Source organism: Tenrec ecaudatus, chromosome 8 (genome assembly GCF_050624435.1).
Source record: "Tenrec ecaudatus isolate mTenEca1 chromosome 8, mTenEca1.hap1, whole genome shotgun sequence".
NCBI classification, from domain to species: Eukaryota; Metazoa; Chordata; class Mammalia; order Afrosoricida; family Tenrecidae; genus Tenrec; species Tenrec ecaudatus.
Window position 1 is genome coordinate 58,352,971 of NC_134537.1, and position 27,581 is coordinate 58,380,551.

General features: G+C 39.1%; 1 pseudogene; it reads left to right on the forward strand.

The window, feature by feature from the left end:
- Nucleotides 1-910: 910 nt before the first annotated feature.
- On the forward strand, nt 911-27,116 carry LOC142455408 (NEDD8-conjugating enzyme UBE2F pseudogene; annotated as a pseudogene).
- The last annotated feature ends 465 nt before the right edge of the window (nt 27,117-27,581 follow it).

Sequence of the window (27,581 nt, forward strand, 5' to 3'; positions counted from 1 at the left end):
GAAACTCAAGTTTTGTTTGGTTGTTTTTTCAGAAATTTAAATGTAACTAATAGTACAATTTTAAATAATATTTAAGTCTTCCATCACAAATAATTGCAACAGTAGAAACAGTTTATAGGGCAAAAGACAAAATAGAAGAAACAGTAAATATATATAAAATTTCAGCATGAAATGATATAATAGCAGTGAAAAATATAAATCTGTCTAGAGCAGAGGTTCTCAACTTGTCGGTTGTAACCCCTTTGGGGGTCAAATGACCCTTTCACAAGGGTCACCCAATTCATAACAGTAGCAAAATTACAGTTTTGCGGTAGCAACGAAAATAATTTTATGGTTGGTGTCACCACAACATGAGGAACTGTATTAAAGGGTCCCGACTTTAGGAAAGTTGAGAACTACTGGTCTACAGTATCATGATTTTATTTAAATGCTTTGGAAATTTTTAATTATGTTGGAAAATGCTTATTTGGTATATTAAGCATGAATATACTATGTAAATAAAATATATACATCAGCCTGTGATGTATACTTTGCATCATGTGTCACATGATGGATGGATGGTAGGTGATAGATAAACAGACAGTAGATTAGCAAAACAAAGCCCAAATTGATTCAGACTAATGGCAACCCTCTGTGTTACACAGTAAAATTGTGCATCATAGGAATTTGGGGGGGGGCGGTATTTCTTTTTTTAAATCATTTTATTAGGGGCTCATGCAACTCTTATCACAATCCATACATACATCAAGTGTGTAAAGCACATTTGTACATTCATTGCCCTCATCATGCTCAAAACATTTGCTCTCCACCTAAGCCCCTGGCATCAGCTCCTCATTTTTTTCCCCTCACTCCCAGCTCGGCCCTCCCTCAACTGCATAGGAATTGTAATGGCTGGCATTTCAGACGTAGCATGGCAGACCTCTGTAGTGAGGTATTTCTGGTGGTCTCAAACGGCCGACGTTTCATAGAGAAATTAAGAACATTAAAGTTTGCACCCTCGGTGTGTGTGTGTGTGTGTGTGTGTACACATGTACATGTAACCCAAACTTTGCTCCCCTATTGATACTAATGAAATCATACTGGGAATGGTTATGCGGTGCCTAAGAAATTCTTATCTAAGAACAGAACAAATAAATCCTTCTTTATTGCTAAACACAAAGCACGACAAAACGCACTCCTGTTGAGTAATTTTCAACTCATTGCAGTCCTGTAAGACAGAGTAGAACTGTCCGCTCGGGTTTCCTAGGCTGAAATCTTTATGGGAGCAGACAGCCTCATCTTTCTTTTTAAAGGCAGCTGTTGGGTTCAAACAACTAAACTTGTGATTAGCAACTCAACACATAACCCACTATGCCACCAGGATTCCTATTGCCATTAGTCCTGGGAAAATCAACACTTTCATGAAGTATATTTAGTGATCTTTCTAAAGTTAAAAATGAAACACACAAAGGAACTAATCTCTTGATACCATGTCTTAAGTACAAGAGAGATCAGTTCCTGGAAAAGGATGCCATGCTTAGCAAAGTAGAGGGGCCGGAAAAAGGGGAAAACCCTCAACAAGATGGATGGACACAGTGGCTGCAACAATAGGCTCAAACATAAAACCAGTTGTGAGGATGGCTTAGCACACGGCAGTGCTAGTTCATTTGTACATAGGAGTTGCAACCAACTGGATGGCATCTAACAACAATACAATATTTGTCTGGAGAAACAAAAGGAAATTGGAAAAATATAACAAACATCTATTTGCCCAAGGGAGTAAGCTATGTTAAAATTTTTTGTGTGTTCTGTTCTATTTCCAGATATACCTTTATCTTTTTATTAAAAAGTTTCTTTTTGGTTTACCTTTTTGAAGTTTATATCATTCTTTCCTTCTAGATCATAAAGCCGTTGCTAGAAAGGTTGCATAGGGAGACATGGAACAAATTTCATATACCAAAGAGAATTGATGAGGTTAGATATAAGGCATAACAATTACCCAGTTTCAAGTTGTGACACTTTCCTCCAAATATTTTCCCTTTATCAAACTTTTAAAACAGAAATATCATATTCTCAAATGTAGAGGTTGTGATCTTTCATCCATATCAATATTATCATGTACCTCTGCCTTGATATTTCTTTCAACTCTAATTACCATGAGTTCATGACTGAAAGTCCCCAAGTACCTTGAAGAAGGCACATTCTATCCATTGCATCAGTGGGGACCACCATTCTTATCTGATCAGAAGGGGACATTTCTGATGCTTGCAGCATGGCCATTTATCAAGATACTAGAGAAGTGCTAGTTCCATGCACTAGTGGGAAGAATGCCCTGTCAGTAGCTTTCTTTTCTCTCCCAATCAAAAATATAATTTCCTCTCAGGATTTAGAAATACCCTGGTGTCCTGTAAAGAATTGATATTTCACCAACAAGCAACTTATCCTGGATAGAAGAGAGCATGTTGAAGTCTAAGTGTTTTGAGAAGATATAAACCAGGGTTTCTTCCTCTGGCTCTATCATTTGAGTCAGTGTGGCTTGGGCAAATAACATATGAGCCTTCAAGGACATAGTTTCCTAATCATCCAGCTGCTGCTTCCACATCAAGACTGGTATGATCATTGAATGAAGAAATAAATACAGATCTATTCTGCAAACAAAGCATGCAGAGAAAGAACTATTAAGATATAAAAAAGCACACCAGTGGTTATCTCTCTTGATCTCTATTGTAAGCATCTGTCCAATGTTCTTCAGTCTTTCAAATAAAAAGAGTCATGGGTGCTGTAACAGTTTATGCACTTGTCTGCTAACGGAAAGATTAGACTTTCAAGACCACCCAGAGGCACCTCCAAAGAAAGAATTTTAGATCTACTTCTGAAAAATCAACCATTTAAACACTATAAAGTACAGTTCTCTGACACATATGGGTTATTACTTAGTTGATCAATTGAATGGCAACTGTTTTGCTCTTGTGGTTTTTAGTTTTGTTATTTGAAAAGTATGCTTACAATTGAATGCAGTACATATTTGAAAAGTTTGTTTTTGTCATTGGTAAATTCTCTATATAGTCAACTGAATTACTGATTTCTATCTTAAACCATTTTAAGCCAAAGATCACAGTCTCTCATTCAACTAGTCTACTGACATAATTATATACAGATTGACTTTCAGTTAAGTGTATGTTTGCCTTCCTTGTGAGAAAAAAAATCTCTTTTCTTAGTTCTAATCCTACCCAGATAATAAATTATGTCAAATCACAGACACAAACAAAATCCTGATTAGGAGAATCAGGCATCACTTTCCATCCCAACATTTTAAGTCCAGTGGCAGGATGCATAATGACAAGCCACAGGATTCTAATATTATCGGATGTTCTAGAAAAAGTGTTTATTGCTTCTGGGAAGAACCCGTCTTGTCAGTAAGTTTACACGCCCATTCCCTGAAAAATTATCAATTGTGTAGTGATTTCAAATGTTCATTTGTCCCCTTACTACTCAGCTTTTTATTTAATGCTGTATATTTTTTATTTGGCTTGCTACTCAGAGAGTAATGCAAACCCAGTCAAACTGATTATATTAAGAAATAGTTAAGAATTTCCCTAAATTTTTCCTGTGTCAGGAAAGTGAGGTAAAAGAGGTTGCTGTGGTGATACAAAAAACACACACTTGTGACCAGGGCCCACAGACATGACAACGATGCATTAGGAGATCTTAGGCAAGAGTGCACCTCAGTTTACCAACCTATAAAGAGAAATCATTAACAAAATTATTCTAAATATGAGAGATGATAGATATAAGGGGGTTGGGCCAGGGCTGGCAAAGGTTAGTGTTAAAATCATTCACTTTTTCTCTTTGATTCTCAGTGTCTCTGACTCTTAAATCTGAAAATTGATTGTTTTGTTATGCAGGATTTTGTGGACAATGCTTCACTGTGTACCTTGCAATTTTATGAAACAAGTTATGTCTAGTTAGGATACTTATTTAAAAATCGGTGTGCTTCATTTCAGCAAAATACTTAGATCAGCTTCCATGGGACCACGGTGATAGTATCTAGAAACATTTGTAACTATGTGAAATGTATCCCAAACTGTGATGAGTTCATCCTGCAGAGCAGAATGTAAATGCATCAAGACTCAATTTTGTAATAAAATAGCAAATGTTGAGTGAATGAATAAATAACTGTAAGAACTCAGACTTTCATCCCATCTTGGCTCAATGAAAACTTCCTAGAGTTGAAAATAAGTAAATTGTGTCTTAATGGGGGAAGGGGGGAGAATTTATGGATGGCAATAAAATAGTTATGTGGATGGAAAAAAGGCTCCCAAGCAAAGAAACCATTTGAGTAAGGCATGGAAGCATGAGAGTATTTGGGAGGGGTGGGGGTGGTATGCAGAAGATGGCAATTAGTTTTCATGAAGTGTAAAAAGTAAGATGAGTCATTATTGGTTATACACGAAGTCAGAGACTTGACCCCGAAGACAATGGAGGAATAACACTAAAGCACATTAAAACATTTGCATCGCAGGAAGATTATCCAAGATGAGGTTTGGAGAGTTCATTTAAAAGGCAAAACCAAGGGCAAAAAGGCAAGCTAACTGGCTATCAAAGTAGTCAGAGCAAAGGATGAATCCAGATCCAAGATAGCAGTGGACATCTTTTTTTTTTCAATTGTGTAAAGCACATCTGTACATTCTTTGCCCTCATCATCTTCAAAGCATCCGCTCTCCACTTAAGCCCTTTGCATCAGATCTTCTTTTTTCCCCTCCTTCCCCGATCCTCCCTCTCTCAAGAGCCCTGGATAATTTATAAATTATTATTTTGTCATAGCTTTCCCTGTCCGGCGTCTCCCTTCACCCCCTTTTCTGTTGTCTGTCCCCCAGGGAGGAGGCCACACGTAGAACCTTGTAATCGGTTCCCTTTTTTCCCAGCAGTGGTCATCTTTAAAAAGAGGGCATTTATTAAAGGAATGTAACTTGATGTTTGATGGAGGGAGAGAACAAAATATAGGATGACTCCTGGATGGTACCATCTGCAATAGAGAACAAAAGAGAAAAATAGGTTTATAGGATATATGCATATTATATCCAGGATCTATGCATAGTATATGTTTAAAACTTCAAGAAGGCAGAGTTGATATTAAAATGCTTATGAAATGTCTGGCTTTTACAACATGAGAGGCTAGATTAGTATTTGTTTAGCAGTAGCTTTGTTTCTCTAACCAGCATATTATCAAACATATTATGCTCATTAAGGCAAGTTGGTGGGCTCTTAAACATCAACAAAGCATTATGAAAAACTAATCAATGAACTATGCCTGATCTTTTTGGGTAATCAAAGCAGATTGTTGGTATCTTCTTATTCAAAGCCAATTATCTCCTCTTATTACAGTAATCATACCTCATACTTTTAGTACTTTTGAATTCTAAGTAACATATAACATCCACACTTCCAACAATCAATCCAGGGAAATGGTATTTTCAGAAACATGAAAATACAACTCATGTAAAACATGAAAAAATAATAATAATTCCTAAATTACCAAGGGCTTATGAGTAAGGAAGGGTGGGGGGAGGAAGGGGAAAAAATGAGAAGCTTGATACCAAGGGCTCAAGTAGAAAGAAAACGTTTTGAAAATGATGATGGCAACAAATGTACAAATGTGCTTGACACTATGGATGGACATATGGATTGTGATAAGAGTTGTATGAGCCCCCCCAATAAAATGAATTTTGAAAAATAAAAACTCATTACTGACCCTTATACAGCTAGGATGAATTTAGGGAAAAACTCATTATAAAGTTAGTTTCCAGGGGGAAAGTCTTGGTACAATATTCAGAGCAAACATGTGTAAAATTCATATAATATTGATTCACATTACTTTTATAGGAAGGCCTTGTTTTCAGCCAAGTGAAATTTGTGATATAAGAAAGTGATACAGTCAATTCAAGAAATGCACAACTTATGCTAAGAGCTCACACTTAAATGCTTAAAGCAATTATATATCTGAGGTTTGAAATGTATATAGATGAGGTTTGCAGTATAAGTACATGATATGATTTCATCCCTCTTGTTTTTTCTTGTAATAGGTTTTGTATTAATCTTGATTGAACCAGGATTCTTAGTGCTTTGGCAGTTAAGACCTAGTAATTTCCCTTGATGTGATCTAACACAATTGCCTCCGTTTGGGATCCAATATGAACATACAAACGATTAGGATGGGATGTAGTCCCTTACTCGGTTGTGGCTTGCTTCCAATATAAGGAAACCTTGTGGGAAAGTATGTTTGCTCTTTTCTGATCTGACTCTGAGACATTGAACTTCTGTTTTTTACACTGATCTGACATCTGTCATGCTCACTTTGAATCCATTCGCCTCACCAGTAACAAGTCTCATCTGCCCACTTTGGAGTCATTTGCCTCTGAAGATACCAACCTTGCGCTCTTCCTGCCCATCTTGTGCTCATTAGCCCTGAAATTATTAAAGTCAAGAGAAGCATCCAGCCCTACCTCTGTCCCACAGGCCAGGATTCTGCCTGGATTTGGACTGTCTGTTATTTTTTAACTGTGGAATTTTCTTGATAAAAAATTCTATATTTACAAATGCATGTAAACATAGAAAACATATATTGAAAGAGAAATATATGTATGTATGTTTCACTGGTTTTGCTTATCTGGAGAATCTAGACTAAGACATCTAGTCGGTAGTTTCTAGGATTCTTAAATTTTTCTAACTTACACATAACCATCATTTCTCATTTTCCATGCTTAGTAGGTTTTTTGCTATGTAATACTATTTGTGTCTTTTCATAAGGTTGGATTGAAGGAAATTTACACATGAATACTTTTCTTCCATCTTGATCAATCTCATAACTCTTATTAGGACTAATGTGTCAATGTTTGCAAGTACCTGAAAATAATGCATTAAAATAAATTAATATACCTCTGTTGATGATACAGAGGTATTATTTGTACCATTATTGGTGTCACCAATGCAATATACCCCCAATGACTGCCTCTCCATACCAGAGCATATAGCAATATTCAATATTAATTGTAGTCATAGAATATGTATGTAATAAGCATTGTTGTAAATTACATTAGTATTTGTTTGATGATATATACACTAGCAAGGGGAGAGCTTTATAAAATCCCTTCTCCACTATATTCCAACCTTATTTGTTACATTATTTGTAATTAAGCTAAAAGAAGTATTTTTTAAACTTTTCCGCTTTTAGTTTTTATGACATGGTCCTGCTCAATTCCTCATCCTCATAAAGAAATCACTGAAGATATGGGTGCTATAACAAACCATGGTAAAAAAACAAAACAAAACAATATGGTGCCAAGCTATCAGAAAGACTAGCATCCAGGATCTTAAAGGCTTACCTTCAAACAAGCAGCCATCTAAATGAGGTATCAATAAATCCACATGGAAGATAGCACGCCAGCCTGTGTGATCCAAGGATTGTAAAAAAGAAAACCCAAATCTGTAGAGAACGGAACCAGAGCTTGTATTGTGAACACTCAGTTTTCAGAAGACGATCAATGACTGTGAAAGCCTCAAAGCCCAATTCCAGGATCCCCACATCGATTAAGTCCAGTGAATCCTCTCTGACCATCGTCTAGGAATGTGAATAGTCCTGTAATTGTAAAGTCGATGTTGGCAGAAGTAGTTTGTTTAAAACATAATACCTTATCAGTTATTCTCCTTTTTGACCCATTTTAAAGTTGTTTCTATTTTTAATATTTTCTGCTTTCCTTTTTTATTGAGATTTTTCTGGTTTGTTTTTTTCTAGTCACTGTTGTTGAGGTTTATTGTCTGCTTCATGTTTGTGTTTTGTATATTTTTTGTGAGTAAAATCCTGGATAGGTGGGTATTTAGAGACAGTAACTGGACAGGGCTATTGGGGGAGAGTGCAGAATGAGGAGCTAACAACAATGAGTATGTGAAAATGTGGTTGTACTAATCTTCTAAAATATGATTGGATGATGAATTGTATAATATGTAAAGCCTATGCCTATAAGACTGTTTTTAAAAGTTAGATTCACAAATATTATTTATCACACTACTGTAGCCAAAACATTGGACATTTTGACAAAATCAGCTATCATCACATTTTGAGGGACACATTTCATTCCATAACACTGTGCATTTAATCTGATTATGTAACTTCCTTATCTCTGAAGGTTTGGAAGCCAGTAGAAATTGTGTCAAAACAGGTTGACCTTTGCTGTAATGTTCACTTGACTATTTTCTGGGTTTTATTTTTCATTTTTCTTTTTGTTTTATTTGGTTTTTTTCACAATTTATTCTTAACAGTTTTCATTCTCCTAGAATCCAAATTTCTGAGTCCAAGATGTTGTGATGACCTACTCAGGCCAATGCCTTTGGTGTCCTTTTGAACTTTGAGCCTAAAAGGAATTATTTTTTAAAAAGTAATCTTCAAATAATTGCTTAGTAAGCAATTCAGCAAGTACACTGGACTCATTTGGTGAATTCCAGTGACCTTAAGGAGATTATGCTGCCAGGACACCACATCTATAATCTGCTTTCCCTGATCCATTCTCAGAGTGTCCTTCTGGTACTGACCAGGATGCTTCCAGATTCTAATTGTTTCTCTTCACAATATGAGTATACCCTGTAACACAAATTTCTGGTGTTTCTCTGTGCATTTTTGCTGTTGTTGTTTCTAGTTTTTTCTTATGAATTGCATGCATGTCTATAGAAAAGTCTGCTGTTCATTTAGCAGTCTACATGCATTATATTCCATGTCATTGATTAGATCACATATTGCAATCATTAAACACACTCCCGCTAAGAATTTCCTGTTCCTTTCCTCTTTCTTTTGTTACCCTTATGAACTTTGTCCCTGAGTAATTAAAATGTTTATACCATTTATTTAAATTCAACTACACCAAAGATTTTGTAAATTATGGCAGACATGGGTATGTTTAGGAAAGTTGAAATTAATATTTGTTATAACTATGATTTTAAGCTAAAACATTTATATTCTTTAAATTTAATATATTAATTATCATATATCCACAGGTGAAAATGAGGAGGCTTAATCAATGCCCAGGCTTTAATGACAAGTTATGTTTATGGTCTCTGTTAACAGACTAACTAACATTCAAAATTGGAGTTCTAAAGTTTTCTATCATTGCATCTCACTTAAGCAAAACCGTAGTGTTCCAGGAAACAGTCAACCACAGTTCAGAAATAATCTCTGAAGCTAAGAAGTAAATGCAGACCCACTATTTTCAAGACATGATGATAAAAGACTATAGGAGGGAAAAAGAAAGGAAAAGAGAAAGCTTTCTATAATCCAGCAACCTGCTGGAAGACTAATCTGAATTTCAAAGGGCAGCAATGGCATAATTAACACTGAGCCCCTAAGGCCCAGGACAGAGCATCAGCACAGGAACAAAGAAAATTCATTCAGAGGAAATACTCACAGTGCATGATAACAAATATCAAATTGTTGTCCAACCAGTAAAATTTCAATGTCACTAAAATTGTCCACATGGTGCCAGTGTTTCTGAGATCAGTGATACGGGGACAACAAGGAGGGAGCTAGGTATAAACTATCCTTGACCTTAGATTTGGTCAATTTGCTTCCACTGATTGACAGAGGTTCTCCTGCTTTTAGTCCATATTTGGATTAATTTTCCTACTGTTTCCTCAAATTTCATATTTTAAAGAGTTATTTGGTTGCGCTTTACTCTTTTTAGAGAAATACATAATACAATTTTACCTCTTCAAAATTCTGTTAGACTTGTTTTACTTTTATTGACATGTTTACTGATTATGACATAGGGAAACTTGTATGAAGATTAAGCAAAGAGAGAGAAAAGAAAGGAGTAATAAGAAAGAAAGGATCCACTGTTTCTGAGTGAAAAATTTATACAGAAAGGGAAAATCTGCTTTTGCACCAGTCTTGTGAAGACAAAGAAGAAGGAGAACAAAAGGAACGAAGGGAAAGTTCCACCCACCATGTGCCATATTAGTTTCATAGTACTATATTAGTGCAATAAAGGAGAGCATTAAATTCATAGTAAAATGGAATTAATATGCACAAAAATAAGACATAGCAAAACAAAGCAAAAAAAAACAAACGATGACAGCAACGAAAAAAACAGACAAAATTAATTAATTTTAAAATAAATAAAATTTTTAAAAGAGAAAAGAAAAACCTGGAACTAGTTCAGGGTCTGTTTGTTGACCTCTAGGAGTGTCCTCTGATCAAGTCCAAAGGGGTGCCACACCATGGCCCCAAAGTCTACGCTTGGCATTCCCTCTGGACTTCCCTGCTCTTCTTCTCCACCCTCAGCCCTGCTGTTCTGCAGCATGCCCTTAATGGTTTGCCTCCCTGTGGTGGGACCACACTGGGCCAATTCCAACACTGTTTCTCCAGTGTTGTCTCCCATAGGGCCATGAGTCATGAGGGGCATCGTGTCTCATAGTGGGGCTGGTCATATGGTCCACTCTGTGCATTGGCTGTTCTGAGTGGAGATATCTTCCTTAAGGACTCGTGGGCCAGGGTGCTCTCCATTCTCTCTTCCTCCCCCATCATTTGCTCCTATGTGCTCTGATCAGACATGTCCCTCTGTCCTAGCTGCAGCTTCAGTGCTGTCCTCTAAAGTAAATTCTTCTGGGGGGAGGGGAAGCTGCCCACGTAGTTGGAATTGGGCCAGGTCCTCAGACCCCTCCACTGACCCATGCTCCATGCCGGCACACTGTATTCACATCTCAGAACACCAAGTTGAAGTCTGATCGCTTTTTCCCTGAGAAGATAACAGTACCCTACCCGCGGGTGGGCTCTGTAGGGCTGTCTCAATAAAACAGGCTGGATGAACAGTCTGGAGAAGAAAACAATGAGACCAATGGTGCCAGGGGGACATGGGAGAGAGGGAGGTGGGGGAAAGGAAGTGGTGTTAACCAACCCAACGACAAGAGAACAACAAGTGATCCAAAATTAGTAGCAAGGAGAGTGTAAGAGGTCTGGTAGGGATTGATCAAGGGCAATATAACCAAGAGGAATTACTGAAACCCAAATGAAGGCTGAGCATGATAGTGGAACAGGAGGAAAGTAAAAGGAAATAGAGGAAAGACCCAGGAGGCAAAGGGCATTTATAGAGGTCTAAACAGGCATGTGCATATGGAAATATATTTAAATATGATGATGGGGGGAAATCAATCGTTGTGCATATATTTTTATAGGTTTAGTATTAAGGTAGCAGAAAGAGACTGGGCCTCCACTCAAGTGCTCCCTCAATGCAAAAACACTTTGTTCTATTAAATTGGCATTCCACGATGCACACCTTCCCAACACAATCACAGAAGATAAAGCAGGTGTGTAAGCAAATGTGGTGAAGAAAGCTGATGGGGCCAGGTTATCAAAAGACATAGAATCTGGGGTCTTAAAGGCTTGAAGGTAAACAAGCAGCCATCTAGCTCAGAAGCAACAAAGCCCATGTGGGATGAAGCACACCAGCCTGTGTGATCACGAGGTGTCAAAGGGATCAGGTATCAGGTATCAAAGAACAAAAAATCATATCATTGTGAATTAGGAGGAGTACAGATTGGGGACCCAAAGCCCATCTGTAGGCAGCTGGACATCCCCTTACAGAAGGGTCAGGGAAAGGAGACAAATCAGTCAGGAAGCAGTGTAGTAACGATGAAGCATACAACTTTCCTCTAATTCTTAAATGCTTTACCCTCTCCGACACCCCCCCAAACTATCACGCTCCCAATTCTATCTTAAAGATACAGCTAAACTAAAGAATGTACACTGGTACAGATAGGAACTGGAAACACAGAAAATCCAGAACAGATGATCCCTTCAGGACCAATGGGGAGAGTGGCAATACAGGGAGGGTGGAAGGACAATGGGGTAGCAAGGGGGAACTGATTATAAGGATCTACATATAACCTCCTCCATGGGGCATGGACAACAGAAAAGAGGGTGAATGGAGACATTAAACAGAGTCAGGTATGACAAAATAATAATTTATAAATCACCAAGTGTTCATGAGGGAGGGGGAGCGAGGAGGGAGGGGAGAAAATGAGGAGCTGATACCAAGGGCTCAAGTAGAAAGCAAATGTTTTGGGAATGATGATGGCACCAAATGTGCAAATGTGCTTGACATAATGGATGTGATAAGAGTTGTATGAACCCCCAATAAAATGATTTAAAAACAAAATGGAATTAAAACATAATGGAATTTTTCCATGAACTTCTTAAAATTCCCTTGTATTTGTATGTTCATAACTGGCTAGGTAACTCCTTATTTCTTCCTCAGTCATGATGCCTAATTTTTGGGTTAAAAAATGCAATTTAGAGAGATTACCTGACATAAGTGACATAGCTATGGAGTGAGTAGACCAAGATTTGAGCACATGAGTAATTCTGGCATCACATCAAATGGCATTTCTGGGAGAATTTTGCACCCATTTAGCAAACATGTTTTGAGACATTGATGATTTGCAGTGTGTAGAAACGTCTCTTTCTAGCACACAGATCCTAACAGGAAAGCCTTTCTGCACAGCAGCGATTTTGATTTCAGAACTATGCTGCTTGAACTACAGTAGCTAATTATATCAAGATATGAATCATTACACAAACCATTGTTCAAACTAATTAGATTAAGACCAATATAAAATCTTCTTTAGACAGAGGTGAAATTGAACATTTCAGGCTGAGATATTTGCATGTTGAGTCAATAAGATAAGGCCAAAAAACACATGTTAAATAGTGTTTGCCTGCCAGAATCCTTTCTCTGCTCTCTATAATGAAGTGAGCAATACATTTCCTCTGAAAATAAAAGCAAATTAAGCAAACAGGAATGTTTAACACTGCCTGAAAGACATAGTTCTATTTGTGTAATTTTTTGAGCCTAAGTTTTCTCACTTAAATGCATTTTGAAAATTGCCAATATGATTCATAACTCTTCATTCAAGGCTTAGTAGCTGACAGTCTGTTTATACACATAGCACATTTTTATACCCATAACTATTTAATTTGGATATTGTTAGTATTATCCTTTAAAAAAGAAAAAATAGGGATAAGTGAATTTACTCCAAGTGTTCCAGCTAAAGTGGAAGGATCAGAGCACAAATTATGTTAACATGAAAACCAAAGGCATACTCACTGCCCCGGACTTGAAGCTGACTCTTAGCAGCCCACTAGGAGAGAGCAGAACTTCCCCATTGTGAACAGGAAGCCTCATCTGTCGTCATAGGAGTGGCAGGTCTATGGCAGCAACCTGTGGCTTAACCCACTGCAGGACCTTTTTTAGAAGACCAAAGGCCATATGATCTCATTAGAGTCTACTCCCTTCAAGATGTTGCATGTTGCCCAATAAAAATAGTAGAAATATGAATTCTAATCTTAATTTTAACTCACTTTCACACTACACAGGCTTCTGAATATATATGGCGGAATTATTACATACATTTCTAGGTTTTTTTTCCTTTCCATCTATTTCCAGCACACGAAACCCCGCAAACAAACCTACCATCATCAAGTCAATGCTGTATAGGGTTTCTGAGGTTATAAATCTTATAGGAAGATAGCCACATCTTCAATGACCTTGTGGTTAGTAATCCAAAGCTCACCCAACAGCAGCAGCAGGACTCCTATTTTCAACTTAATAAAAGAAAATAATAGCTGTAAAATATGATAAAATAATAATTTATAAATTATCAAGGGTTCATGAGGGAGGGGGAAGAGGTAAGGGGAGGGGAAGGAAAATGAGGAGCTGATTCCAGGAGCCCAAGTGGACAGCAGTGTTTTGAGAATAATGAGGGCAATGAATGTACACGTGTGCTTTACACAATTGAAGTATGTGTGGATAGTGATAAGAGTTGTATGAGGCTCAATAAAATGATTTTTAAAAAAAGGAAAATAGTAGCTAAATCAAGCAGCCAAATGCATTACTTATTGCACTATCAGGGCTCCAAAAATTTGGAATATATTTGTAATGATTTGAAAGCTTATTTCTGTTCTTTTTTTCTTCAAAAGGATTTTATTGTGAGTTAATACAGATTCATCATTCCATATGTGCTAGTTTCCTAATCAGGGGTCGATTTGAGGATTAAGTGGAGGGGTGGAGTCTAGCATGTCAATTAGGAGATAGCCAATGAGGCCTCTGTGTGGGCATGGTTTTCTCCTGAGAATTCTAGGAAATCTGGTTTTTCCTCCTTGGGAAGACACATGGACTAATCCTGATGCAGCCAGAACCCTGGAGCTGAAGGAGTCACATGGAGACCCCTGCCAGTATTGAGATGCTTACAACGCCACTGGATCCAAAGACTTTCTACCCACCGGCCTGTGATCATCCTGCTTTCGGCATTATCGCATGTGTTTTGTGAGTCTGAAGAAGATTATATAGATTGTTATGGGATATATGAGACTTATTGGCTTGAACTGGACTGGGTTGGGATGCTTTCTTAATGTACAATTGCCCTTTATATAAAACTCTGTCTTATGCATATATGAGTGTCAGTGAATTTATTTCTCTAGTCTACCCAGACGAACACACCATAGTTCAATCACAGTATTGTAGAGCTTCAGTCTTGTACAATTGCTACCACAATCAGTTTCAAAGCATTCTTTTCCTTCCTGAATCCTTGACATCAGCTCCTTTTACACCCCTGCACCACTGTACAGCCCACACCCCGCCAGAAGCCCTTATTGTACATGCTGTGCCTATAGGTTCACCAATCCTGGGTTTCATACAGTGAAAAACAGAGAAACATATAACAAAAATTCAAGAGGGTGACCCCATGACATAACACATGTGAGATAAACCTCAATATGAGCTTTCTTTATGGAATGGAACACAAATCAAAATAAAAACACCAAAGGTGAACATCTAGAGAGATTGTTTAAATTAAACTTGTGAAACAAATTTTCTTGAAAGCCAGCCTCAGAATGATGACAATCACTTTAATTAAAGAATGATTCAATGAATATATATTTAACTTATCCATCTATTGTTCAATCTCTGTTCATTCTGTTAGAGTCTGGGAGAGCCCTGGTGGGTTATGAGTTGGCCTACTAATCTAAAGGTCAGCATTTGAAGCCACCAACCCCTCCATGGGGAAAAGACTAGGCCTGAAGTTGTAGTCTTAGAAATTCAAGAGGCAGTTCTACTCTGTCCTATATAGTCACTGTGGGCCAGAATTGACTCAAAGATGGTGAGTTTGCTTGTTTGTTTTAGTATATTTTACTTAGTACATATGAATCGTACAGTATGCAGAGAAATAGAGGATGTCATGATTAGAATTGTTTTTGAGATTATCCTGATGCCATATGCTTGATCTCGGGTTATTTTCCCCAGTGGCCTGATATGTAATATCTTGCACATTTTTTGCAAGATCATGTTTTAAACGAAGATAGATTCCAGTTCCAGATGGTTTGCCCCTAAGCCCTCACTCACTAGATGTTCTTGCATTTCCATTTAACCCACAAGAATCCATGAAGCTCTGAGTGTACTCACAATTCAAAATCCGCATCAGATTTTAAAAATAAATTCTCATGGAAAAATATTATTAAAAGAATGGTGATTTATGAAAAGGAATGGACTTACTAAATTAATCATCTTTTCATTTCTGACTTATTTATTGTGTTAGGCAGTGTTCTCTAGAGAAACAAAACCAGGACACTTATGATTATATGTATATAAAAGGATAGGTTTATACAGCGAGAAAGAATATAAAGGCTAATTAATCCACACAGCATACAAAGGGTTCAGTTCAACTCACTTTCATGGAGCAGTTAATATACTGAAGGTCCTTCAACTCACACAGGCTGTGTGTCCAAGGTCATGGAAGCACACTTCAGAGAGACAGCAGAGTCAGCCCACAGGCAGCAGACAGCAGAGTGGGTCAGCAACAGTCAGTAGCAGGGAGCACAGCGAAGCAGACCCCAAAGGGATCTTGAGCTCTAGCAATGTACACACACCGTAACATGATCCACCAGCAGCATGACAAAGCAGGTCTCCAAGGAGCTGAGCTCAAGCTCTAATGATGCACGGCAAAATGACACAATCCGCAGGTTGCCTTGGTCCAGGTAGTGCAGGACAAGATTGAGGCAAAGTACTGCCTCAAGCAAGAGCATGCAGGTCCTATCACCAGGGAGAAAGAGACATGGGATGCTGGCCTCAGAAAGCATTTATCTCAGTCACCCTCCAACCAAGCTGCAACCTCATTAAACTCTGAACACATGTTCCTATGGAGGTCTACTTGGCACAATAAACATATCGACCCTTCTAAAATTTACCCTTAAAGGCAAATTGTAGGATATCTTTACACATTTTTCTTCTAGTTTCTGCTGTGTAGATACTAATTTATATTCCAGAGGGTTAAATTCTAGCACATCTCAATTTACCATCTAAAATAGAAAGAAATCTTAGATTGTAAAGAAAAATAAAACAGTCTAATGGAGTTTTTTTTAAATAGAGGATTTTTTAAAACCAACAACCAAACTCACTGCCATTGAGTCAATGCTAATTCATTGTGACCTCCTATGGGTTTCCAAGGCTGTAACTGTTTATGAACGTAAAAAGTCCAGTATTTCTCCTGAAAAGCACTGGTTTGGATTTTGAACTGTTGACCACGCAGATAATGGCCGAATGCATAACTACTACACCACCAGGGTTCTGCCATTGTTTCTACAGCAGGAGTTTCCAGTTTCAATGAATACGTTCAGATATATTTTTAACACAGATTTTTCTCTTCTAATTCACAAATGAAAATCTTAGCCCTTTTTGTGGCTCCTCAAACTGACTTCCCTTCCTTTATGTCATTCTGTTCACTGTGTCTGAAGCACCACTGAGATAGCCAATTCTAGAATGGAATGAAGGGTAGGAGGAAACAAAGTAAAAAGTCCTGATAATACTAAGATTGCTAATATTTTAGGGGCTGTTCTGTTTATTCTCAGTGAAGTATTATTTCCTTTTTAACCTTATGTAACTAAAGAACCTTTGCCATATGAGGGATCTTGGGAGTGGGGGGCTGGGGGCAACCCAGTAAAATGGTCAGCATTTACAGGCATGGAATTGGGTAAGGTGTCTACTCTAAATGTGCTCATGCTACATTCAGTACTACTATTCTCATTTACTAAATAAAGGATCCAAGGCTTGAAAATTTAAGTCACATTTCTAAGGTCATAAGGCTTAAAGAAAAACCCTGGTAGTTACAAGGTCGGCAGTTCAAAACCACCAGCAGCTCTCAGGGAGAAAGACAGCGCTTTCTACTCTCATAAAAGCTTAAAAACTCACAGAGGCAGTTCCACTCTGTCATGTAAAGTCCCTGTAAAAAGTTAGAAAAAAACTTCCCAGAGGCAGTTCTCTCCTGTCTTATAGAGTCAGCATCAACTCTAACGCATTGAGTTTGGTTTAGTTTTTGGAAGGTTCGTAAGGGGAGAACTGGGATTTGAGGGGAGTCATATCTTATTCCCCAAACACTTCATATTTGCGCCTGCTTCACTGTCTCCCTCAGTCTTAAATCGCTTTTACAATTCCCAGCCCTTCCTTCATTGAGGAAAGCAGATCATAACAGATGTGTTAGGTCAAAATTTTACACTTGATCACTTGTGTCCCTTTTGGCCTATTTAAATTTGTTCTAATTTTTAATATTTTCTGTTTTCTTTTCTATTGAAGTTTTTCTCTGTTTTGCTTTGTTATTGTTGTTAGGGTTTTGTTGTTTTCTTTTTAAAATGTGTTTTTGTATACGAAATCCAGAATGGGTAAATCTACAGACACTAAATGGATTAACGATTCCTTGGATGTACTGCAGGAGAGACTGAGGAGGAATGGAGAACTAATGCAGTATAAGAATGAAGAAAATTCTCTAAAATTGATTATAACGATGATTATACAACTTTTCAGGATATGACTGAAATATTGAATTATATGGTTTGTGAATTAAATGCTAATGAAACTGTTAAAACAAATAAGTAAATAACTGAGGTGGAGGATTTTGAAACAGAGAAGTTTGGCTCATTTGCTACCAAAACTGTATTGTGAACAAAAGTACATTTAATGACATATGGAGTTTCTTAATTTAATACATTACATTGAGATTTTCCCTTGTTTAGAGTTATGCCGCTTACAATATTCATTATCATGTTGTGTTGCTGTTTATCAAAAATTGATTAAGTAGCTACACATGAATAAGAGAAGTACACACAATAAAAATAGAAGTGTCTTTTCTTTTTTTTTGAAGTACACACATTTATTTCAAATACTTCCTGCGTGGACTTTTTTCCTTTACCTCTTTCTTTTTTTTATTACATTTTTCTTTTTTTTTTAAAAAGTGTTTGCCACTGAGGCAAACACTGGGGGCGTGCAATGGAGCAGTGGAGGAAGCAGAGCAAAGGGAGCCCGAGGGAATATAAAGGATGGTGTACAGGCCACCGAAAGGACCTTGAACTACTAGCAATTTTTCTTTTAATATTTGCTATCTTTTTGCTTAGTCTTTTTTAATTTGTTTTGTTTTTTACCTTGTAAATTTTGTATGTTAGTGGCTTTTCTGCTTATCAGCGTGTCGATGTTGCTTCTGTCAAAGGCATGTTCTTATGGGCCACTTGGGTACAGTCAAAGTCATATCCATTTGTATGCACATATTACTATGTCAGCAGGTCCACCTAGACAAGATAGGCTGGACAAATAATGTGAGAAGAAAATAACAGGACCAACGGTCCTGGAGGGACATGAGAGCTTGGGAGGTAGGGGAAGGGAGGAGGTGTCGCCCAACACAGAAACAAGGGAACAGCGAATGGTTCTAAACCAGAGGAGGGAGGGGAGGGGAGAACTGGAAGGGAGGGACCAAGAGCAAGGTAACTGAGAGGAACTACTGAATCCAGAATGAAGGCCAAACATGGTAATGGGTTGGGAGGAAAGCGAAAGGAAATAGAGGAAAGGAGTAGGAGGCAAAGTGCATACAGAGAAGCCTAAATACAGACATGTACATATGTAAATATATTTATGTTTATGGGGGCAATAGATTTATATGCATATATTTATAGGTTCAGTAGTAGGGTAGCAGATGGACATTGGGCCTCCTCATGCATAATCCCCCAATACAATAGCACCTCGCCCTGCTAAGCAGCCATTGCAGGATACCCATCTTCCCGACATGATCACTGAAGACAGCCGTGTGTGTAAGCAAATGTGGTGAAGAAAGCTGATGGTGCCCGGCTATCAAAAAAAGATATAGCGTCTGGGGTCTTAAAGGCTTGAAGGCAAATAAGCGGCCATCTAGCTCAGAAGCAACAAAGCCCACAGAGAAGAAGCACACGGCCTAAGCGAACACAAGGTGTTGAATGGACCATGTAGCAGATACAAAGGAACAAAAACAATCATTGTGTGATCATCTTCCTCACATAATGGCTGAAGACGAAAGTGTGCATAAGCAAGTGTGGTGAAGAAGGCGGATGGTGCCCGGCTACTGAGAGATATAGCGTCTGGGGACTTAAAGGCTTGAAAGCAAACAAGCGGCCATCTAGCCCAGAAGCAACCGAGCCCACACGGAAGCAGCACACCAACATAGGTGACCATGAAGGACAGAGGAGACCAGGTCTCCAACATCAAAGGTGGGGTGGTGGTGAGAATCACATCACCGTGAAAGATGGGGAGTGCATGATGGGGACCCAATGCCCACCTGTAGAGAGCTGAACACCCCTTCCAGAGGGGTAGTGAGGAGGAGATGGGCCACACAGGGTTCAGTGTAACAACAATGAAACTCAAAACCTTCCTCTAGTTCCTGAACGCTTCCTCCCCTCCCAATCATCATGACCCCAATCCTACCTTGCCTTGCGGACCTGGTTGTACCAGAGGATATACAGCGGTGCAATGGGGATCTGGAGGCACAGGGAATCTAGGACAGACGAACCCTTCAACACCAGGGGTGGGAGAGGCGACACCAGGAGGGAAGGGCATGTAGAAAGGGAGAACCGATCTCGGAGATCTATGTGTAACCTCCTCTCTGGGAGATTGGCAAGGGGGAGGCAGGTGAGGGGAGACGCCGGGGAGTGTAAGATAAGATATAATAATTATTTATAAACTATCAAGGGACCAGGGGTGGGATCGGGGAGGGAGGGGGATGGGGGAAAAAAAGGGAAACCGAGCTGATTCCAGGAACCCAAGTGGAAGGTGAATTATGAGAGTGACGAGTGCAACGAATGTATAAGGGTGCTTTGCTCATTTGATGTATGCACAGATTGTGATAAGAGCCTTATGAGCCCCAATAAAAAGATTAAAAAAAAAAAAAGAAAGAAAGAAAATGATTAGGGCAAAGAATGTACGGATGTGCTTTATACAATTGATGTATGTATATGTATATGCATGGATTGTGATAAGAGTTGTATGAGCCCCTAATAAAATGTAAATAAATAAATAAATAAATAAATAATGAGTACGAAAATAAATAAATAAAGTATACAATATTAAAAAAAACATTTTATTATGGGCTCATACAACTCTTATCACAATCCATACATAGACATACATCAATTGTATAAAGCACATCTGTACATTCTTTGCCCTATTCATTTTCTTTTTTCTTTTCTTTTCTCTTTTTACATTTTATTAGGGGCTCATACAACGCTTATCACAATCCACACATAAACATACATCAATTGTATTAAGCACATCCGTACATTCTTTGCCCTAATCACTCTCAAAGCCTTTGCTCTCCACTTAAGTCCTCTCCATCAGGTCCTCTTTTTTTTTTCCCCTCCCTCCCTGCTCCCCCCTTCCTCATGAGCCCTTGATAATCCACAGATTGTTATTTTGCCATATCTTGCCCTATCCGGAGTCTCCTTTCCCCACCTTCTCTGCCGTCCCTCCCCCAGGGAGGAGGTCACATGTGGATCCTTGTAATCAGTTCCCCCTTTCCAACCCACTCGCCCTCCACTCTCCCAGCATCGCCCCTCACACCCCTTGTCCTGAAGGTATCGTCCACCCTGGGTTCCCTTTGCCTCCAGCTCCCATATGCACCAGTGTACAACCTCTGCCCTATGCAGTCCTGCAAGGTAGAATTCGGATCATGGTAGTTGGGGGGAGGAAGCATCCAGGATCTGGGGGAAAGCTGTGTTCTTCATCGGTACTACCTCGCACCCTGACTGACCCATCTCCTCTCCTAAACCCCTCTATGAGGGGATCTCCAGGAAAGTCAAGGGATGTGGAGGAAGGAGCTGGGAGTCAAGGGGCATTTATGGAGGTCTAGACAAAGACATGTACATGCAAACATATATATGAGGATGGGGAAATAGATCTATGTGTCTATATTTATAGGTTTAGTATTAAGGTGGCAGAAGGACCTTGGGCCTCTACTTAAGCACTCCCTCAATGCATGAATACTTTCTTTTATTAAATTGGCACTCTATGATGCTCACCCTCCCGACACAACTGCTGAAGCCAAAGTGGGTGAACAAGTAAATGTGGTGAAGAAAGCGGATGGTGCTGGCTATCAAAAGAGATAGTGTCTGGAGTCTTAATGGCTTGAAGATAAACAAGCAGCCATCTAGCTCAGAAGCAACAAAGCCCACATGGAAGAACACACCAACCTGTGTGATCATGTGGTCCCGAAGGGATCAGTTATCAGGCATCAAAGAACAAAAAATCATATTATTGGCTGTACACCTCCATAATACGATCGCCAAAGACAAACGGGTGAATAAGCAAATGTGGCGAAGAAAGCTGATGGTGCCCGGCTATCAAAAGAGATAGTGTCTGGGGTCTTAAAGGCTTGAAGATGAACAAGCGGCCATCTAGCTCAGAAGCAATAAAGCCCACATGGAAGAAGCACGCAGTGCCAAAGGGACCAGGTATAAGGCATCATGCAAAAATAATATATATATGTGTGTGTGTGTGTGTGTGTGTGTGTGTGTGTGTGTGTGTGTGTGTGTATTTGCTAAGGGGGAAGTGCAGCGTGTGCAGCGTGGAGACCTGAGGCCCAAGTGTCGACCACTGGAGATCCCCTCATAGAGGGGTTTAGGAGAGGAGATGGGTCAGTCAGAAGTGTCTTTTTTAGAAAATAATTGTGTTTGTGACAAATAGGAAATATAAACTGCAAGCCTTACGTAGACAAGTCTAACCACTTGTTTCCTTGTCAAATATCATAACTTTCATTTGTGTTGATTATGTTATTTAGCTTTTGTGTGTCTTTGTTGAGTTTTTTCTTGATGTTCTGTCTTTCCCCAAGTGTGGTATATTAAAGTATCCTGTTATTATTGTCAAGGTGTCTATATCCTTTTTCAGTTCTATGAGGATTTGATTGATGTTTTCTGAGGGTCTTTCATTGGGTGCATGTATGTTCAGGTGAATACTAGCAGCTAACTTGAAAGGGACCTGTTCTGGTAAGACAGGAGCTTAACTTGAACCCTCTGCAGGCTTCAAGAATACATTAGATTTGTTCCCTTTTTTTTGAGAAAGAAAACCACAAATTTCCTTTTACTGCCAGAGGAACCAGAATACAGCATTCCCAGGTTTCTTGCTGGCTCCTCCTCCCCTATATAGGCATCTGGCTGAGGACGGGGACACACTGTCCTTAGCAAGACTGCCTCCTGATTGGAAGTGCCCCCTCCCTTCCACCTACTCCAATAGCCTATTTCCACTCTGGGACCACATGTGAAAACGGTTAGTACTGAGTTGTGCAAAACTCACACTAAATGGGCCTTGCATGATATAGAAGGTATGCACTCTCCCTACATAATACACAGGGTTGATAAATGACCCTGCTTAATATACCTCTCATCTACCCCAACCATCATTATGGCAAGATCTCACTTTTCCCACCTCAGTGAAACACAGTAAATTCTCTTATAAACTACAAGTAACAACACAACTTTTATAACCCTCTTGTCCAAATCATAAAAAAAATAACTATACTTGACAGGATTGCTTCCTATGATTAATATCAACACCCAAAATCTACTCCTGAACACCTATAGCCTAACCCTCCTATGAGTGAAGCTCATGTAGAAAGTTCATAGCAGTGATTTTCAACCTTCCTAATGCCACAATCCTTTAATACAGTTCCCCATGTTGTCGTGACTCCCCAATCATAAAATAATTTTCACTGCTACTTTATAACTGCAATTTTGCTACTGTTATGAATTGGATGACCCCTGTGAAAGGGTCATTCAACTCCCAAATGGGTCACGACCCCCAGGTTGAGAACTGCTAGACTATATGGGAGCCTGGAGTGGGCATAAATAATAAATAGACTGACTTGTTACAAGACCAGGTATTTCCAGCCCAACACAGCAAAACTAACACACCATCCCTTAGGTACAGCCTGGTACAGACTCTGATTTTAGGCTTGTTTTCTATCAACTTTTTGTACCCATTCCCCAATCATTGCAAATGAGGCATTTTGGGGGGTCAAATCTCTATTCCTTTAACCTACCAAATAACACTACCCAAACCCTCCCATTTCTTTACCTCCTGTTCCTTTCTCTTCCCCTCCCCTAACACTTCCAAGGAGGGGAGGAGTGGGACTGCAGTAAGGCAGTGAAGCTATGCAAGCTCTTTTCAGTAAGCCACCGCAAGCACTAGCATCCATGGCTCCCAGAGGTCCACAACAGCATGGACCATGGGCTGCATTTGGTGGATGGTCTGGCTTGGGATATCCCCTGAAGGCTGATAGCCACAGAACTAGGGGAGAGGGGAAGGAGGTTGGCATTTACCACCCTGCTACATCATGGACGCAGAGAAACCACCTGCCCAGGGAGAAGAGACACCACAAGGAGCACCACTGCATACTTTGTGGGTGAAAATCGGAGAGGGAGGTCTGATTCTAGGTCTTGCGTCTAAATTCCAGGAATTGGCCTGCAGAGAGTTTAGAGCAGGGTTTCTCAACCTGTGGGTTAAGACCCTTTGGGGTTCAAAAGACCCTTTCACAGGAGGCGCCTGAGACTATAGGAAAATGCATAAATATTTCACATATATAATTATATATTGTTTTGTAATTAATCACTATGCTATAATTATTTTAATTATGTTCAATTTATAACCATGAAAATACTTCCTGCATATCAAGTATTTACATTATGATTCATAACAGTAGCAAAATTATAGTTATGAAGTAGCAACAAAAATAATTTTATGGTTGGCATCACCACAACATGAGTAATTGTATTAAAGGATCACGGCAATAAGAAGGTTGAGAACCACTGGTCTAGAGTCTCATGTCTAAATTCCAAAAATTGATCTCCTCACCTATTGGTCTCTGTGCCCCACAAGGGGAGATCTAGGCAGAGGACTCTACATCGGCGCCATCTTCCAGGAAGTCCTCTCAAAGATTATAACTTTCACATAAGGTTACAATGTGCTAGATGAAAGATGAGCCAATCCGTACTTTTTGTTGAAGTTGGCAAATACTGTCCAGTTAGTTATGACACATAGAGACCCTGTGTATGATGAAAGAAAACATTTCTAAATCCTAAAACAATCTCAAAATTTTCCAATATATGAGCTCATTGTAAATTCATCTCTTTGAAAATCTTCCTCTTTTTCACTGACTGCTTTCCATAGTTCTTCTCTAGGGACTGCTCTCCTGATTGCATGTCCAGGAAATGAGATCTGCCATCCTTTCTTCTGTACTAGTTGAAGTCAAATTTGTTTGTTCCTCAGGCAATCCATGACAACATCACCAACATCATAATTCAAAGGCACAATTTCCTCTTCTCTTTTCCTTATTATCAAGCTTTCACATGTGTTTAAGGCTTTTGAAGTACTGTGACTTGGGAGCGATGTAGCACCCTAATCCTCAAAGTGATATCTATGCTCTTTATCATTTTGCAAAGGTCTTTTGTAGCGTATTTTCCCAATGCAAGATGTTTTCATTTTTGACTGCTGCTTCCATTGATGTTGATTGTAGATCCATGTAAAATGAAACCCTTGGAAACTTCAATGTTTTTACTATGGATCAAGAGCTTGTTTATTGGTCCTGTTTTCAGGATTATGTTTTCTTTGAGTGAGGTATAATCTTTCTGAATTCTGATAGTTTGTATCTTCTTTTGTAAGTGATTCAAGCATTCTTCACTTTCAGCAGGCAATAGTGTGTCATGTGCATATCATAAGCCTTCCTCCAACCCGATTCTCTTCATATAGTGCACTTGCTAACACTAGTTGCTCAACATAGAGATCTCATAAATATGGTTAAAGGTATACAACCCTGACACAAACTTGCTTATCCTGCTCCCATGACATTCCCTTCGTGTATGTACAGGTTTCCCATGAGTACAATAAAGGATTCTGAAATTTCCCTCCTTTGCAATGTCATCAATAGTTTATGATGTACATAATCAAAAGCCTTTGCATAGTCAATGAAATGCAAAGAAACATGTTTCTATTATTCTCCACTTTCAACCATGATCCATCTGCCAGCAATTATATTCCTCTTTCCTTCTGAATCTGATTTAAATTCCTGGAAATTTCTTTTCATGTACAGCTACAAGCATTTAAAAATTATCTTCAGCAAAATTTTACTTGACTATGGTATGAATGATATTGTTCAATATTTTCACTCTTTAGCTAGGTTGTCTTTCTTTGGAGTAGGCAAAAATATGGATCCCTTCTAATTAGCTGGCCCATTAGCTCCTGTCCAAAGTTCATAGCATAGATGAGTGAGTACCTCCATCAATTTATTGAGCATTTCAATTGACATTCTTCCAATACTTGGAACCTTGATTTGTACCAGTGTCATCAGTGTAGTTTAGAATTTTTCCCTCAATGCCATCAATTCTTAATTTTCAGCTACCCCTGTAAATATCAACCAATTATTTTTGGTACCGTGTCTTCATGTATCCTTTCTTTCTTCTTTTGATGCTTCTTGCATCAAATTATTCACTATTTTGTCTGTAGAATTCTTCAATATTACACCTCAAGGTGTTAAACTTTTCTTCAGTTATTAGCTTGAAAAATACCAATTGTATTCTTCTTCTTTGGTTACCTAACTCTAGGACTTGAACACTTTGTTATAATAATTTAAGTTGTCTTGTGGAATCACCTTATGAAGCTTATGTTCTGCTCTTTTATTCTACCATTTTTTTTCCATTTGCCTTAGCTACATCAAGTTCAAGAGCAAGTATCAGAATTTATGTGACACTCGGTTTGTTATTCCGCCCCCCCTATTTTTTAGTAATTTTTGTTTTCTAATTTATGATATACTTGATGTTACCCCATAGCTTGTCTGATCACTGGTTTTAATGTTCAATAAATCAAATGTATTCTTGATATGGTTTCTAAATTCTTGTGGAAGATGCCCAAGATCATACTTTTATTCTTGTGAATTTGCTTTAATTTTTTTCAGTTTCAACCTTAACTTGTATAACAGCTGCTGATTTAAGAGAAACTGTCTTTTGCACAGTTGGCTTCCATCTGGTTTTGCTCTGCCTGTTGATAATGAGCTTCTCCATCATCTCTTTTCATAGATTGATTGATTTTATTCCTGTGCATTTAATATGGTATATGATACCCATTTATATTGTTGGGGGGAAAAGTATTTGCAAAAAAGTAGTCTTGCAATAAAGAAGTCTTGAAAAATACTAGCATTAAATCTCTAATATAGAGAGTTGAGCAATGTGGACTTCCGGTCTGCCGCCGTGAGCCGATGCCACCAGGAGGGCGGCTTCTCAAAGTCGCCTCTCAGCCCAGTTAGCTCTCAGGGAGCCCAGAGGTTGCAGAACTTGAAGCAAATTTGCCTAGTGCCTGTAAGGTGCACTGTCCTGATCCCAGCAAGCTCCATTGCTTCCAGGTAACCATAACCCCAGATGAAGGTTACTACCAAGGTGGAAATTTTCATTTTGAAACTGAAGCTCCTGTAGCCTACAACATGGTGTCCCTTAGGTGAAGTGCTTGACTAGAATATGGCACCCCAACATCACAGAGACGGGGGACATCTGTCTGAGTTTACTGAGAAAACATTCAATTGAAGGCTCTGGCTGGGCTCCCACAAGGACGCCAAAGGATGTCGTTAGGGGATTAAACTTCATATTTACTGATCTGTTGAATTTTGATGAGCCACTAAATATTGAAGCTGCAGAATAGCATTTGCGGGACAAGGTGAGTTTGTAACAGGAGGACTTCCGGAATAAAGTGGACTACATGAAGCAGTACACCAGATGATACAGGAGGCCTGCAGAGCCGGGATTGTACGCTTCCTTCCGTCCCCCTCACGGCCCCTCTCTGTCCCATGGGGCTGGACTAGCCAGCGACACATTCGTCCTAAGAATAGCTTCCACCTGCTTGAGTTAGATGGAGAACGCAACATAAAATCAGCAAGGAATGTCTTGGGTTCTAAAGAATCATCTGCTTTTTAATCTGAACGTGGGTTTGGTTTGAACCTATACCGCACAGGCTGCTGGTGGAATCCCTGCCAATAGTCTGCTAGAGCTTGCTGACCCCTTACCAGAAAACCGCCCTGCGCCAGTGACCCTAATGGTGTGTACCGTGTGACCCACAGAGTGACAGCAAGAACCCGCTGCCCAGACTCTGCTTGGATGCAGAGCCTCCAAGCCGTTCCCCCTCTTGTGCTGGGACCTTGCTCACAAGTCGTTAGGCTCACCAGAAAGGCATAGAGTCATTTATTGT